The sequence below is a fragment of the Papio anubis genome, chromosome 6, assembly GCF_008728515.1.
Source record: "Papio anubis isolate 15944 chromosome 6, Panubis1.0, whole genome shotgun sequence".
NCBI classification, from domain to species: domain Eukaryota; kingdom Metazoa; phylum Chordata; class Mammalia; order Primates; family Cercopithecidae; genus Papio; species Papio anubis.
The window spans coordinates 48,463,101-48,480,805 of NC_044981.1; the positions used below are offsets into that span (position 1 = coordinate 48,463,101).

A 17,705-nucleotide genomic window follows, 5' to 3' on the forward strand; every position below is an offset into this window, starting at 1 on the left:
ATAAATGTTGCAGCTGTTGCTGTTTTTATGGTTATTGTAATCATATCAGTTACGATAGGCAGTATTAAGCTATGTAACAATTATCCCCAATATTTCAAGCATTTAAATAAGAAACGTTCATTTCTCACTCATGCTGTACTTCCATTCGCAGAAGAGCTATATTCATCAGAGTTATTCATAGATCCTGGCTGACAGAGCAACCACCGTCTTGGAACTTGATGGTTGATGTACCAAAGAAGAGAACTCTGAAGTGTCTTGAGTCAACATTTAAGTATCCCAGCTCATAAAAATGCACATCGCATTTTCCAGAAGCAAGACACTTGATCCTATTAAATCACAGGTTAACAAGGAATGAGAAAGAACTACATTATTGTTATCTGTGGACAATATTAATGCACAGCATTATTTTATTATCATTAATTTTATTAATAGTAGTAGTAATACATTTCAAGACACAAATGGCCTACTTATTAAAGTTTAATATTCCTAACAAGAGAAAATTTTGAAAAAAAAATGTCTATACGTATGCATTTTATTCTTACCAATACAATATTTCATTGAGGAACAAATAATTTCCATTGAGCATGTGTAGATAATACACTACTTGCTTTCAAGTGGCTTTTCACATAATTCTAACAACCCTAGAAGATAAGCACTTCTGGCCCAATCTTACAGATGAAGAAGCAGTGTCTGGAGAAGTTACATAACTTGGAATCAGCTCTACCTGATTCTGTGTGCGGAATCTTTATGTTATGCCCCATTACACATTAAAAAGGTTAATCTAGTACAAATAAGCGAAGATTGAGGCCCTTGGGTCCCTATACGAATTCCACCTAGACATGGACTGGCCTAAGAGAAAAGTAAGCTTTTACTGAGTGATTTTGTAAAATCTTAAACCACTTTTTTTGATTTTCTGGTAGTGGAAGGGGAAGTTTTGACTGGTTAGCAACACAGATATCTATTTAACCTATTGTGGGATGATTACTCAATTTTAAGTTAAATAAAATACTTCATTCACATTATCCTGGTTTTCACACCCAAAGCAAAATTTGAACTTGGGCACTTAGTCATAAAAGGAGAGTAAGGCATATTAAAAAATGCTAGTCTCGTGTAGGTAGTTCCATTGGACATCAACCATGTTCATCTGCTCCTCCAGATGGAACCTCTTTAGAAAATGTGTGAGCTGGAAGGAATAATGGGATGGACTGGCAGAGCAGGGAATGCAGCAATTAACATACCATTCAGGAACAGTGATTTTAACAAAACTGATAAAAACGTGAGAGGGGTTGGGAAACAGTACCTATCATTTTGTATTGGGCTAAAAAGGAATAGGAAAAGAAAGTGATTATTCCTCAATTACAAGCCTCTCATGGATTATTCAAGATAATTACTCAGCTAACTTTGGGAAACCACACATGAGGTGAAAATTATTATGCTTTAAGGAAAGAGCAAGACCAGCCCCTGGATTCTGCATTTCTGGATAGAAACCATTTTCAAACCGAGAGACATTCATTTATCTTCTTCCTAACTTATGTTTAGCCCTAGGAATACAATGGTTGACAACACAGGGTGTCAATGTATCAGCTTTGCACTAAATAAGAGTGTCTCTCTAGGAAGTTAGTTATGGAGCTCACCAGGGAGAATAATTGTATATTTTAACCTGTAATATCTCTTTTCATTTGATCAATTTGATAAAGACATATTAGAAAGAAAAAAAGGTAAAAGAATAAACAAATGCAAGTCTTTAATCTGGCATATATCTTTCTGGATCAGATTTACTCCTGCCTACCATTTCTAACTTCATTGCACCTAATTCTCTACCTCACATGTAGATATTTGTAGCAACCCAAATGTACCCTAATTGATCTTCACATTTAAAAAATACAAGCAAATCATTGTATGATGCTTAGACTTCTCCAGGTGCTTTATGCATATTATTTTATTCTCATAATAATAACCCTTTGCAATAGGTAGTATTATTACCCCTATTCTGCAGATGAGAAAACTGAGGGCAAATATAGTGGTACATAACTTATTTGAATCCACACAGCTAGTAAGTAACAATCCAGAATTCAAACTGGGCGAATCTAGTTTCAGAGTCTATCCTCTTTACCTTACCTTATGCTTTTACATTTGATAATATCTTTATCTGGAACACTTTCACCCTCTTATGTCTGGTCAGCTCATCATTCATAACCTGACTTAGATTTCACCTACTTAGGGAAATTGTCCTTGACCCTTCTCTGATTTTGTTGCCCTGCCATCCTTCACTAGGCTAGGCATCAATCGTCTGTGCCTAGCAGCCTAGGCATAATGCTATTGCAGCAGGAACCACAGTGTGTGTGATTCCCTTTTTAATTCTTCACCTCCTCTATCAGGCTGTGAAACTTTGTATGCTGTGTACATTTCTACAACCTTATTACCAAGCCCAGGGTATGATAAACAATAGGTGTGAAGTAAATATTTGTTGAATTAATTAATATGATAAATAGATTGAGGAAACATACATGGAGATTAGAGTTGCCTTTTAATTAAGTGGCTGGGTGATCTTTGATATTCAGTTAATATCAATTTCGGGTGCTTTTTAAATAAGTGCACCTCAGAGCTTCAACTACCATACACAAAAATCACATAAAGAATTCTGTTGACACACAGGTGCTTCTCAGAGGAAAGTGAGCACTGCCTATTTTTAACTACTCTACAGTGTTTCCAACCTTAATCCACAAAGTGTCAAATTTCTATGTCTCTTTCTCTAAAAGGACAGCTACTCCTGGGATCTAAAGAATGCTTTCTTTAGTTTTTACAGAAGGAAAGAATATCAACAAAACAAAAGCAGATGTTTGTGACTATATTACATTTGAGGAGAGGCCTTGAGAGACCTTTTTTTTTTTTTTCTTTTTTTCCAGATACGAGTGATTCAAATCTCAACATCCTTAAAGGAATTCTGATTTCAAGTTTGAAATAAGAACCGTCCTTTGTGTGGATTCTGATGACAGAAGTCGAGGTGATGGTTTTAGACAACATGACATTAAGTCAATAGCTTGTTTTGAAAACCATGCTGATGTCAATGGCTCCTTTATAGTAAGTAGGGGATCCAGTGTGAGTTGCTATAGAAGAGCCTGCTCTCTACGTGGCTGCTCCTGCAATGTCTCCTTCAGAAGTTTCTTCCCTTTAGTTCCCTACTGGGAATGGGAAAGCCACAGTGTCCAGTAGTCCCAGGCTGGAGGCTTCTTCCTGTTTTCATTATGCATGTGTCTTTGGAAAAAGCACAGGCTTCAGTGTCAAAGCTGCAAAACCCTGAGTTTGAATACCAGCTGAATGGTCTTCAGAAAAGCCTCCTTCCATTCCTTGTCCTCTTGTGCTCCTGCTCTTTCTCTTCCTCATCTTCCTCCTCCTTCATCACATGTATTAAGCCTCTAAAAATAATAATTTTTTTCCCATAAAATGAGAATCACAACATGTATCCCATAAGGTTGTTACAAGGATAAGAAACAATAAAAATATGTAAAGTGCCTAGCACAGTGTGGCACATGCACAAATACAAAAAGTAACTTATGATTATCATCCACCCTGCATTGTCTGAAGTGCTAAAGGTGGGGTGGCCAATATATTAAGGTATGCTGATTTTGTTCTGTTGGATGAATGTGAACTGGAATATTATTCTACCAGAAATCAGTGAGTTGGAATTGAGGGGAAAAAATGATAATTAAAAAAATGATTCATAATGCACCAAGCAGCCTGCAGAGCATTGTCTTGAAACTTCACATATCTATAAGAAAAAACCAGGGAAACACACTGGTACCCACAATTATAGTAAGAGAACATCCTTTTCTACCCTAGGTCAGTTTCAAGAGTTTTCATTCATTGCAAGGGAATACTTTTTTCCCTTTAATGGATTTAAAAATTTATATCCTGCCTAGGCATGATAGAGACTTTGTGAAATAAGCAGTATGTGGGACAATAAGAGAAAAGCCGGAAGATAAGCAAGGAAGAACATCTTCTGATTTTCATTTTAACAGTTTAATTCCATAGTCCACTTTCTAACAGAACCAATAGCTGTATCTACCTTCCCCCAACCTTTTCTCTATCTTTCCTCCATATTTATCTTCATCATGTTTGAGCTTGAAAAATTGAAGCAGCAACTATGAATGTGATCATAATTTTTGGTACAGATCAGGTTACCTGGGAAACCTATCATCTCAGAAGATACATAGAAGTCATTGTCTTCCTATGCTGCTCCTGTCCTCCCTCCCTTCTCTCTGTGTGGTAGGTGATTTCCTTGTCTAGGTGCCACCCTCTGCCAGTCTTTTGGGTCCTATGCCCTGGGACTTCAAGATTCTTTCACAATCCAATTTCCTCCATCAACTATACTCTTCTGTTGATGTAAAACATGATTTAATCATTCCCCTATTAAAATAACAGAAGGACAGGGGGCCGTGGTGTGTGCCTGTAGTCCCAGGTACTCAGGAGGCTGTGACAGGAGGATCATCTGAGCCCAGGAGTGTGAGATTCATTTGACTTTTCACCTCCAACCTGTCCAGATTATGTCATAGTTCCTCAGGCTTGAATCCTAGCCCTTCTTACTTCCTATTCTGAGCTCTCTCCTTAGGAGACCTCATTCATGGACACAGTCTTAAGTCTAAACTACATGGTCAAACCTGAATTTCTCTGATTCCTAGATGCACAAAGATATGACTCACTTCCTGCTTCATAGCTCCACTTAGAGATCTCTAAAGTACTCACACTCAATTTTAAAGTCCAAGGTTTATGTTCTCCTCCTGTCCACGTCTTCACGGATTCTGTCTCAGAGATGACATCACCAGGCATTGAAGAGTTGCCTTAAAAACCCTTTCACTTTTCTATACAAGGCCCTAAAAAGAGAGCATGCTAAATAGCTTTCCAACACATCCCCTTCTGACCCTATGCTATCATCACCATAGTCTAAACTATAATCATTTAATTTTGCTGCGCTACAGGAGAGTTTCAACTAGTCTCCCTTCTTGCCCTCTCTAGTCTGTTTTTCTTTTTTATCCTGCGAGAAAAACACCATTCTCAAATGGATTTATAAATACTGTCTGCTGGTTGGATCTTCAGGCATCTTATTTCTTCCATCCCTGTCTGCCCTTTTCCTGGGTAGACCAGGCATCTCAAGAAGGCTGAAATTCCCTGCACCTGAATTCTAATTCATTGACTCCTTTGGTAATAATAGTTGATTTTGTTTGTTTAAAATTGATTATATAATTCTTATGACGTAGAAGACATTTCAATTCATTTATTACACATAGAAATTAGTAGATTCTATGAAGATAGTATAATGTGAACCTCTTCTAAAGAAAAACCAAAAAACCCTATTGATAAATCAAGATTTTAAAAATTGATGTAACACAGGAGTGCTGCTATTTAAAATATCTAAAAGCTGTCATTTTAGAAGTAGTGATTGCTTACAAGGGAATTTACCTTAATTCACCTCTCTGGACACAATTCAGCCATGTTCCTGATTCTGTCCTACTTTCAGACTTCCATTTCTCCACTGATCTTTTCATTATGGATTGCATCTTCCCAACCCAGGCTCTGTACTGGCCTGGTCCCTGATCACTAAACTGCGACCCTGTTGTCTGCTTTGGTAAGTGTTCTTCTGCTGAGCTCTGGCTCCCTGTGCCTGGTTAGGTTTATTATTACTCCCTCATAATAATAACAGATTCCATTTCTATGGCACTCAGTGTGTGTTAGGCACAGAGCTATTTTAATAAATATTAATTGAATCTTTTACAAACACTTGACCAGGTAAATATCACCATCCTCAAATTAGAGATGGAAAACTTAAGCAATGAGAAGTTAAGTAACTTTCTGAGAATATAGAAAGGTCAGTATTCAAAATCACTTCAAACACCTACATTTTAGCCACACTAACCTGAATTGCTGCAGATTTGTTTAGTTTATCTATGACCAACCCCACCAAGGTTTGCTCTTAATTATTCAAAACCAGGTCATGTTTACGAGTTAGACTTGTTACAGCCTCACAGGGGAGACTTCCTATTAATCTGAGCCTTGTCCTGCTGTTGCACCTGCCAGTTCTGTCTTATGTGGGCATAACACTAAGGAAAGGGAACATAGTGGCCCTCCACAAATTTCAGGGTAACGGTACAACTATTTGTGTGGAGCAGCAGAAGAAGGAATAAAGTATTTTGAATGAGAAGAATGTGAGTTCATGGAGCAACAGCTTGGCTTAGAGGTGAAGGCTGTAGAAACAGCACTTAGCCTGAACCTCAGCTCTAAAACCTACTAGCTCACTGTGCATCATTGCTCATCTGCAAAATGTGGATAACATTAAGGAGTAGCACGTACAAGTGTGACAAGGATGAAATAATACAAGTATTTAAAACAGCACTTGACACATACATAGGGATTTATTTTTATTATTATTTATTTCACTATCTTGGTTGCGAGATTGTTCTGGGGCCTATAATCTAACTCCAGGAATTTTGGCAGATCTCAGGACTCTGAATGGCCTTCTTCTTTACTACTGTTGGAACCAGAGCGTGTTTCCTGGTCAGGAAAAGTTTTAATTGAATCAAACTCTACATGTTATGTTATATCTCTGGCAAGACAATTTCATAATAGTGATACCATTTAGAAGACAAAGAAAACAGATTTTCAAATATGGTCCCACTTGTCCTAATTTCAATACAATCTTTCTTCAGCTTTTATTCTTTTATAGCAGTTACATTCATCCTGTGCTGTTGCTTAGCCAGATTTTCACATTTAGGTTTAACTGCTTGACTATGTGAGGGTCCCTCCTCATCAGTCGCTTAATCACGGCATTGCATTTCTTCTGACTGCTTCCCAATTTGTCTACATTGTTTTCCAAATGACATGTCTATAAATAAACGGGATTCTGGAAGTACAATTTGTCTATTATTAGAGAGGAAAATACCATCTTCCTGATCCATAGTCTGATAAATTTATATCTGCACCTCCAAATAATTTTGGCATTTTCACACTCAATATTATGTGTCTAAATGATTGCAGTATCACTCCATAAACTGTGCACCTTCCTGCTACAGTTTCTTTGACAATATAACTTTCTGCACTTTATTCTTCTTCTTAACTATCTACTTGCCAAATTTGCAAGTTTGCTTTTTCTCCAAATGGGAGCTCATTTTGTCATTTTCAGCTCCTACTTAAAGTGACATCTGATGGAGAAAGTAATAAGTTGCTCTTCACACTTTAGTAGGTTACCTCCTTGCATCAGGATAAGCTATCCAGAGCTAAGAAAAAACAGATTTTGAGCATTTGTTTTTCCTAAAACAAACTGGTGCCATGTTTCATAAAATGACCCAACTTTTAAAAATGCATGTTGCAAATCTGGTCCAATTATAGAAGTAGGTTGCACATACCATTCACTCACCAGTTTGTTTTACCAGGTACACAGCTTGATAAGTATCCACAGGATGACTGATTTATATTTTGTACAAGAGGGATAACTTGCCTTAGATAACTATGTACATCTTGTTACATCCCATTCCCAAATCTGTCAACCATCTAATGACAGCCATAGCACAAGATGATATTTTTCCTGTTCATAAGTAACAAGGCCCATGAGTAGTGATAGCTATTTTTTTTCTAAGTGTTTATATAGTAAGGGGGCAAGCTATAGCACATATCCATCTTCTTGGGAAATCATAAAATGTTACACCATGCTCATTTTCCATATTCCTAATCAGTAAGATTGTATATACATGGTCACTATACTGACAATATACTTCTGAGAAAAAACACTTCGTGAAAGTCAAACCCTGATGGATTTGTGTCCATAATACAATCCAAATGCTCCAGGAAACACTTTCATTATGCATCAAGGTTAATTCCCACGATCTGAAAACCAGTATCTTGTCAATTCAAGTTTTTCAACTTTTTTTTAAGAATGAGAAAAAATATTTAGAATGGGCCGACAACTGCAGCCCATTTCTCAATCCCACCACTATGAGCATATTGTGTTACTAATGTGTGCTCTACATCCTTTTGACAGTGGTGTAATAATACAGCTAGGGGCCTGGAGGCATCATAAGGGATTGAGAACTCACTTCAAGATGATCTTCACCATTTATTTCAATCGGAAAAATGTTTTCATGAAAGCCGAGATGAGACTGCTATTTATGGTCCAGTGTTTCTGTGCAGAAACTGATTATAAAACCCGTTGAATGGGATGATAATTTGCCCTATGTACAACCAGAGGAGTCCCTTTCCTCCACACTGCCACACAAAGACCATTATTCTATTCAGTCTAAGTAAGAAGAAGAAATCAGGCTGACCCAAATAGAGAAACATGTTCATGGAGACTTCTTGTATATTTAAGTTACTTTTAAAGAAAACAAGCAGTTTCATGACTTCTAGAGTTAACTGTAGCTTCATTTGCTTCCTCATCTTTTTGTCTTCCTGGATCTCCAAAATCTAATTTTCCCTTCTCCTAAATCCCTCCTTCTCTCTTTTGTAATAATGTTTATGTTTTATGTGTCTGGTCTGCTACTCTGTCCCCTTAGTCCCCCTGGAGAGAAAACAACCATGCTTATCTTCACACACACCCGCACACACATGCACACCTGTTTAGGATGCAGGAAATATGTAATAAGAAACTTTTAAAGCAAACCCAGAAGAAAATATAATTTCAAATAAGAATCAGTTTAAGATTGAATTTTGAGAGGATGTTGAAATACACATGCAATGAAACTGGAAATAGTAAGTGAAAAGTCAGACACACGAAGGGTATTGGAGGGTTACATAAATGAAACTTATTACAATAAAAGTAAATATGGATAAGAATTATAATCAATGGAACATCTATGCACATGAAAAAAGATAAAGAAAGATGGTCTTTTTTTTTTTTTTTACTCATCCCTGGAGAAAAATACTTAACTAAAGCTGTTAACTCCCAATTGCAGGAAACATTTCTCTATGCCTTCTTCCAACAATTAGAACTTCCTCAGCTAATGTTGTGTAGTACATTTCTCATTATGCCTTGCATTGAAACATTGTCAACATTAGCGTCTCTTACCTTCTATTTATAATCCAGTAGTTTCTAGGTAAGTTTGTGATCAAATGCATGAGGGGTAAGAGTGAGGAAGAACATTAAGTTCCCAGTATTGCTATAGCCCTTACAATTTCTGGCACAGAGCAAGCATGTTATATATATTTGTCAAAAAGATAAATAAATGAACATATATATATATGAATTCAAATACTTAGCAATTCAGACAAAAATCTCTGAATGTCAAGAGTCCACATGCTGTTGACCCTGAGCTGCATGTTCATCTTTTAAGTGAAGGACAAATAAAGCACTCACAGGTATAACAGAGACCATAGCACCAATTATCAGTCCATCACTTTCAGTACTTGATGCTCCTAGTTATCCATGTTCCTAGTGACTGATATTTAGTCACAGACAGGTTTTTAAGTATAGTTTATGGACTCATGATTTTATATGTACTTTCAAACTAGCATTGATTATTTTTTCTGAAGTCTTTAGTCCTCAATAATTTATTGTGTTTTTCCCCATGGGTTTAGATTATCTTTGCTCAATTTACCGATGTCATTTTCTTTTTTCACTACTCTTTCATTCTCTTTTGAGGGATCATCACATTCCCAGTTAAAAGAATTCAAATCACCTTTCTTGATAACCAAGTGAGCATAAGCCTAAGAAAAAGAGTCAGATGTTTTTATATAAGCCTAGTTCCCTACTGACCACTTTGCAGGCAGTACAAACACACACATTCATCTTAAGACTTTTTCCCTTACTTTTTCTCCACCTGGAGCACCTTCACTCTTCTATCTAGTTTCTACACAGCCACCAATGTCCATATTTATAAACACAACTTTAAGCCGTATTGCCTGTCTACCTATTTGACACATAGTGGATATTTTGTTATATTAGCCATTTATTTTTTCATATAATTCTGAGTGCAATTTGTTCAAATGCTATGTTTTATATAAATTGTAGCTTACAATATTGATCATGGTTCACTATGAAATTGTCACTCAATATTTTTGATCAACTGATGAACCCCTGATAATGTTATATCTTCCATGATGCCTGTTCTTTATAAAATACACCAATTATTTCATTGCTGGAACTTATTCAGGTTAATGTGCCTAGAGGTTTAATTACTATAATCTGAACTTCTAGACAACTTAGGATGATTTTCAGCTGCAAGTATTACAAAGCCCAGTGACTAATGACTTAAATTTTTGTTTCTTCTTTCACGTAACAGGAAATCTGGAAAAGGTGCCTGCTGGATTTAATTCACTAGTTAATTGTATCAGGACTGGAATTTTTTAAAAATTATCTTGGTCATTCTGTAACAGATATGAGACAGCTACTAAAGCCATGGGCATCAAGTTCATGTTCAAGGGAAGAAGGGAAAAAAGGAAGGATAGAGCCAGTAATTCATTCAGTCCTTTATAAAATAACCCAATGCTTTCCAAGAAGCACTTGGGGTTCCTGGCATGCTTCTGTAAGAAAGGTGAGCAAATGAGAATGAGGCAGGTAATATATTGGGTTAACTAACAGCATCTACCACAAACTCTCTCATGAATACGCTGTGTATCTCACCTTCTTGGGTCATAAACTAGGCATAAGACTAACAACAAATTATGCGAGAGGAGGCTGAGGTTGTGTTTAGTATAAAAATGAAAGAGAATCCCATTTATTATCTACAAAACTTGAAGAATTAAAATTAGATAAATGAAATATAAGGTCATATTCAGTTAAACATGGAATGGGAGTACAAGTAAACATTTGTTGAGCATATATTAAGTGCAAAGAAAATAAAAGGAAGTCTAGTGTTTATTATTAGCCTCTTTTATTTTGGTCTTAATGCAATTCATGCCCCATGAAGCAGTGAAATATTACAGAAGAGTAGTCAAATAATTTCCTGCTCATGCTTATGGAAAAGTATTGAGCTGTTTCTATACATAATGGGAAAAGGAGAGTTATTTTAGAGAACAGTTTGAAGTGTTCAGGAAACAAAATCCTAAGTCATTTAAATCTGAGCTTTAGATGCCTTTCATAGAGAAGTAGTTACTTTTTGAACAAATACTAACTGTATTAACAAACTTTGAATGCTTGCATTGTAAGTATATATTTGTAACTAGTTAAATAAGTTTTGTAAAATATTTCCTTGTAAAGTTATTTTAGAAATACCAAGAATGTAGAATGAATATGTGGCTCATTTAAATACAGATAAGAGTGTCTGTTTTGATTTTATTTATCATACTTTTGACAATTTTGACAAAGGCTACACTGAAGTTTATATTTGTATTACTTTGCCATATTATGAAAAATAAGTGCTTAGTTTAATAAGTTTAAACTATCATAAAAAACTAATAATTCTTAGTCACCTTAATTGCCTAGATCTGTATATAGAAGAGTGGTTGTAAATAATTGCATCATTTTCAGACATTTATTATACATTCTTCTATGTTAGTGCATCTTGATAACTATATATAGGAATCTATTATTTTAAAATAAAATTTAAAATTACAATTCAAATATTTTATTAATTCACAGATATCATTTCCTTAAATTCTAATTAAATAAGGACAAAATTTCACTACAGCAGATTAATTTGACAAGTTTCTTATTTTAAATAAATAATTACGATAAAGACACAATTTTGTGCCTCTATTTAGAGTGAATAGTCCTATTCTTCATCAAAGGAGAAATTAACCTTTTTCTATACTAAAAGGGCTACATGAATTTTAATAACTTACTTTTGATTTTAAAAAAATAATTTTTTGACTTTTACTCACATTTAAAATATCTAATATTAACCTATGTATGAATAGAGGCTTATTATTTGCAGCCAAAATTTAAATTTTTATTTTATTTTATAGTTTTAGATAAAACACAAGGTGGCACTGTTGTCACAATGAAAAACTGCATTCATCTACTTCATACTCTGGAAGTAAGAACCTTCTTTTAAAGCTCTTAAGACTTCACTATCTATTGCTTTCACTTTTCCAGTTTGATTAAAATATATATGTAATAAACATGAAATAGAGAAATTAAAATTCATTGTCAACATCTGCTATTCACTAAGAGGTGTGAACCATGATAACTTTTTAAGAAAGTGTTCTCTAAATTCTAGAGTTTTAAGAAATGTTTGCATAAAGAAGTAGCTATTATAAACAAATATTCTATTTTCTTTGTTCAAAACCTTTATTTCTTTATTTAATGTAGCAATATTATATTGAAATAGTTTTAAAAATTCTTTCTGAAAAAGACTGCCTGAAGTTTAATGGGATGCTTAACAACCAAAGATCAAATATCTTTAAATAATTAAACAAATAATTCTAGAAAATATTATTATTCTGCAGCTGAAGGGAGAAAATGAGTAGATCTCAAAAATATCAGTTCATATGTTTGTGTGTTTGTGTGGAAGCAGGAAAATACAGATACAAGAAAAAGGAGAAAAATTATCAGTGAAAGGAAAAGTAGTTAATCTTAAAAAGAGATTGGAAAGTGTCAGGTAAAGGTTTGAGAAAGAGAAGTGGAGATAGAATGTGATTCTTACAGAACCAATAGGCTACCTTCCATGAGGTCTGCCAAATATCGAAGTGAAGATATGCTTCTGTCTGCTTAATCTGAGTTTAGGTTATGTATGTGGGGAGGGGAAGAGGAAGGTTTGCTAAATGCTCCTAACATTCAAAACACCTGCTGACAGGAGTCAATATATTTCAGCCTTTTGCACAAGGCTGCAGTTTAGTTTGGTGGGAATGAATACAGATCCTGAGCTAATGTGCCTATATTTGAATTCCAGCACACTGGGCAATTTATTATATTTATACATGTTGATTTTCTTATCTAGCAATTAGGGTAATGATATTCTTTTGAGTTGATTTGGGAACAATGTTAGAAAATTCATGTAATGCACAAAGCCTGACACATTGATAGGCTTTAGTTGGAGTGGTAGTGGTGGTTGTACAGGTTGTTAGTATTAACAAAGTCCTGGAACTATATGGGTGGTGCCATTTCCCAGCTGACATGCTGCCTGCAGACATCAGCAGTTTTATCCAAAAGGCTGTGTATTATGCAGGGATTGGGCCTGGGGTTCAGGGGCATCAAGAACTTTTGTTACCTTTCCACCTTTGCTTCTATAGAGCACATCCACTAACTGCAGAACCTTCAGAAAATGACATAATCTCTTTGATTCTCAATGTTCTCACCTGTAAAATAGAAATTAAAATAGTGAACCTTCTCTCCAAGGAGGTTTTATGAGAACAACCATATATATTTATTACTGTAATAAATGTGCAAGAAGAGTAGAATTTATATTAGTTATTGTGGGTACTGCTACAATGTCTACTCCTGCTGCCATAGATGATCCCCTTGTGATTGCTCAGTCTGTGAGAGTTTTTCTACCTTTTAATTCTTTTTAACTTGGAAAAGCATTTAAAGATTTCAATAATATGCTTCTATGCTGACCTCTCCACTAATCCTGAAAGAAAAAGAATTACCAATAGCAAATGAATTTAGAAAAATTAACAACAATCCCAGACAAAAGAATTATAAAAGAGCACAGATTTAAAATGTAGGAATACTGTCATTTGCAAATCAGAATATAATACTAATTTGCTGACCCCACTATGCAAACAGCAAATGCTATATTTTGACCAAGTTATAAAAAACTGTTTCTTTCTAAAACACTTGTTTTGAAAACAATTGAAAGATAATCTAAAGTGTATTTTTTAACTTACAGGCCCATGTTATTTTATTAAATATGCCTAAGTCTAAATTCTTTTCTTCCTTATATTAAAAATTGCATGATGATAAAGACTGGCTTCACACTCTCAGCACTGATCTCAACACCTGAACATAGTAGGTACTGAACAACCTTTCTCAAGAAAGAACAAATGAATGAATAAAAAAGGATATATTCAAATAGTCTGTCAATTGAATCATAACGTAACAGCTTTTTAAAAGCTCTTTCTGGCATTTGAGATCAAAATTACTTCTTATATCTTATCTGGCAGCACTATAACCTGTGGACCTTCAAATGTTGACATTCTGAGAGTGCGTAAATGGATTATGGAAAAGCCAACCAGATTCATACTTATTTGTGCTACTCCACCATTCCCCAATAGACCCCAGAAGGTCTTACTCTTTTGACCTTCAGTACTAGCTAAATAATACCAAATAGTCCCAAATGAATTAGAAGCATCGGGACAATTTAATACATGAAATCATGTATTTTATCACTTATTATTAACATCTGCTGTTCTAATTTGCATATTTAAATTAAATGTTTCATCCTATTTATTATTCTAGCAGGGATTCGTTTTCATACATTTTGAATTTAAATAAATAATAGTTATTATAAAAGTTTTAATACTTTCCCTTAGATGAGCAGGTTTGGAGTGCTGTGCACGATGTGAAATTTAAGAACACTAATAGGTGTCTTTGAGTGAGCTCTCCTGTGCTGCAGGTATTGTGCTGACCTCCTGATATTCATGCAATGCTTAAGATACCCTGAAAGCCAGATGTTACTACAAATGAGAAAACTGGAGTATCAGAAAGATTAAGTAATTTAATCATGGTCACATGGCTAATAATCTGGGAGCTGGAATTTAAATCTGAATACCTCTAACTTCAAAACCTATACTTTTGTCACAATTTCATCTATCACTAGAGGTGTTTGCTGAAAGTAACAGTTTCTCTACAGAATGATAATTAAAGTAACTAAGATTATATGTATTTGATATGCCAGCTTTGGATGGTATACCTAATTTAGTAAGCAGAAAGCAATTTCTGGAAGGATATAAGTGATTTAGGTAACCTACCTAAGGAAAACAGTAAATCATCTTTACAAAAGTCATAAGGGAGGATTAACATTAGTAAGCAGTGCCAGTTCATTTAACACATATTCATTAGACATCTACTCTGTGTCAGGCACTGTATGAGAGATCTGCAGAAATGAAAGCAAACACATGTGAAACAGGTTTCGGTGAGTGAGAGCTTACAAGTGACTGAGAATCCATGGACCTGTAAACTCGTGAAAACAGAGCTTGCAGGTGCCTTTTTCACTGCAAGAATGAACATGTGAGTCTTAGTACTTCATATGAACAAGAATGGGAAATAACTAAACCTAGTGAAATAAAGACTTGAACAATCAGATGAGAATGAAATAATTCCACCAGAGGAAAAAATTAATCAAAGTGAATGAGGTAGGTTAGATTATTTTGACTCTGGCTCCCACAGCATGTGTCTAAGCAGCCTGAATGTTTTCCTCCATGTATTCTCCATTCTAATCCATCTTTTATCAGCTTCATCGGTCAGGAAAGAAAGTGGTTATTGTATCAATATATTTCTTATATTAAGACCATCTGCCAGCTCAATTACTCTAATCCATTCTCACAGTACGGAATTTCTCGGAGGAGTAATAATTCTATTGTAACACTGAAGAAATTATATAAATGTCCTATGAGACCAAGAGCTTAGAAATATTCAGAATGACAATCGTTTGTATCGTAAAGAGATCCTAAATGTACTGTTGGGTTTTTTTTTTGTTGTTGTTGTTGTTGTTGTGTTTTTTTCCCCTAGATTTCAGAATCTTGTTTTGACATCTTAAAACTACATTTTGTGCTTTTGTTTATTCAATTTAATTTTGATGACATAATAAAGTCACATTGTTAAAATTACAAAGGCACAACAATATATAGAACATTTAAAGGCAGTATTATTTAATGAGATAAGTAGTGGTAGAAGCCAAGAAAAATTCTATTTCTGTCTCCTTTTCCTCTATGACCATTACCTCTATAAACCTAAGTTTCCTCATCCCCAACAGGACAGAATTAATTGCAGGAGTTGTAGTTGGGATGTTAATGTCAGGGAAGGCTTTTTTTCCTCAATTATTGACCTACTTGATGCTTTTCTTCCACGTACAATTTTTTAAATTCAAAGTAGACTGTTAAAAAATGCAAACACATTTAACACTAACTGTGTGACTTAATACCAAGATAGAAAATAAACTACAAGAAATATAGTTTTATGCATAAAGTATATGCTTGGTGGAAATTCTCATTTAAAAGAATGGATGATATAGAAAATTATCATTTTTATCAAGAAAAGAAAATATGCCCAAAATATAGTGTCAGAGATTTAATGTAAAGACACCAAATTATTATTGCATATATGAAACCCTGGTAAATATACTGTTGGAGGCTATGAAATTCTTTTATCTCAAAGTTTTTACAATTGTTCTTGTTCAAATAAATATTGGATCAATTCAGGTCTGTTTCAGAAGCTTATTTCTTTTGTTCTTTTTCAAGAAAATGCAATTTTCACATTTAAGTCAAGTGGTAATATTCTTTTTTTAAAAAAATTTGGTTTTAGCAAAAAGTTGAATAAATATTTGAGTCCAGCAATTCTATACTGCATATTGTAAGTTTTGGCTAGGAAATCAGTGTATGCCCATGTTTTTAGGAGTAGGTTTCAGAGAAGTCTTGTTGGAAAATAGGGATAACAAGCAGGTGACCTCTGGTGCTCTCTCCCATAGCTGCAAGTCTGTTAGTTTACGTTCATTAAGCTGTTGATGTGTTCAAAGAACTCTATCTGATTATAAATTTTTTTTCTCCTGGGATGGTGTTCTCTCTGGGCAAAGGTGAAAAACAACTAAATCCAAGTCGAGACTCTATTATTTTTCTCCTGAATTCTCTCCCTGCTCCAACTGACAACAGGCAGCAAAGAACATCTTAGGTGAAGTCCAGTGAACAACCTCTCTTTATTCCATGGACAAGAAAGTGGCTAAACAGAGGTCACAATTCTACTTTATTTATTCATTTATTTATTTTTATTTTTTATTAATCTGCCTAAAGTGAATGTTTATAGTTAGTATTTATTTTGTGAGGGTTAAATCTGACTGTAGAGGCTGATGGGGTCATGTTGCTCTGCCCTGGGAAATGTCCGAAAGCCTTTGCTATGATCTGCGTCCAAGGTTGAGGAAAAGAGCATGTTCTTCTGAGCCTTAAGAGCTGCCATTCTTGGCCGGGCGTGGTGGCTCACGCCTATAATCCCAGACTTTGGGAGAACGAGGCGGGCAGATCACGAGATCAGGAGATCGAGACCATCCTATCTAACATGGTGAAAACCCGTCTCCACTAAAAATACAAAAAATTAGCCCGCGTGGTGGCGGGCGCCTGTAGTCCCAGCTACTCTGCAGGCTGAGGAAGGAAAATGGCGTGAACCCGGGAGGCGGAGCTTGCAATGAGTCGAGATCGTGCCATTGCACTCCAGCCTGGACGACAGAGCGAGGCTCCGTTTCAAAAAAAAAAAAAAAAAGCTGCCATTCTTATCTTTTCTTTAATGACAGATCTCTGTTTTATTAGAGAATATAGTACATAACCAATTTTCTGAGATATCAGGAAAATCTCCCTGAAAGTATGTAAATGAGTACATGTACATGATTTTTTAAAAAATAAACTATGATAAAATATATAAATATAAGGGATTGCTATTGTTTTAGTAACAGGTATAAACACAAATATTATGAAAAGTCTGCCACTTTTGGATATAGCTTTAAGTGCAAGGGGCCCACTGTATTCATAATTACCTAGAAATGAAAAGAACATTTCAGACACCTAGAGTAGACTGGCTCTGTAGACAGCCAGTCTTGAATGAGTTTAAGATTCCAATATTCCCAGATTTATTTACC

At 35.1% G+C, this 17,705-nt stretch overlaps 1 long non-coding RNA gene across 2 annotated transcripts in view; it reads right to left on the minus strand.

Annotated features, from left to right (window-relative positions):
* Nucleotides 1-11,853: 11,853 nt before the first annotated feature.
* The window catches only part of LOC103883715, a 47,160-nt gene continuing 41,308 nt past the window's right edge, over nt 11,854-17,705 (minus strand). For both annotated transcript variants that reach the window (XR_004184296.1, XR_002521577.2), the window contains one exon: nt 11,854-13,221. This is a non-coding gene — a long non-coding RNA (uncharacterized LOC103883715). The remainder of the gene's footprint in view (nt 13,222-17,705) is intronic.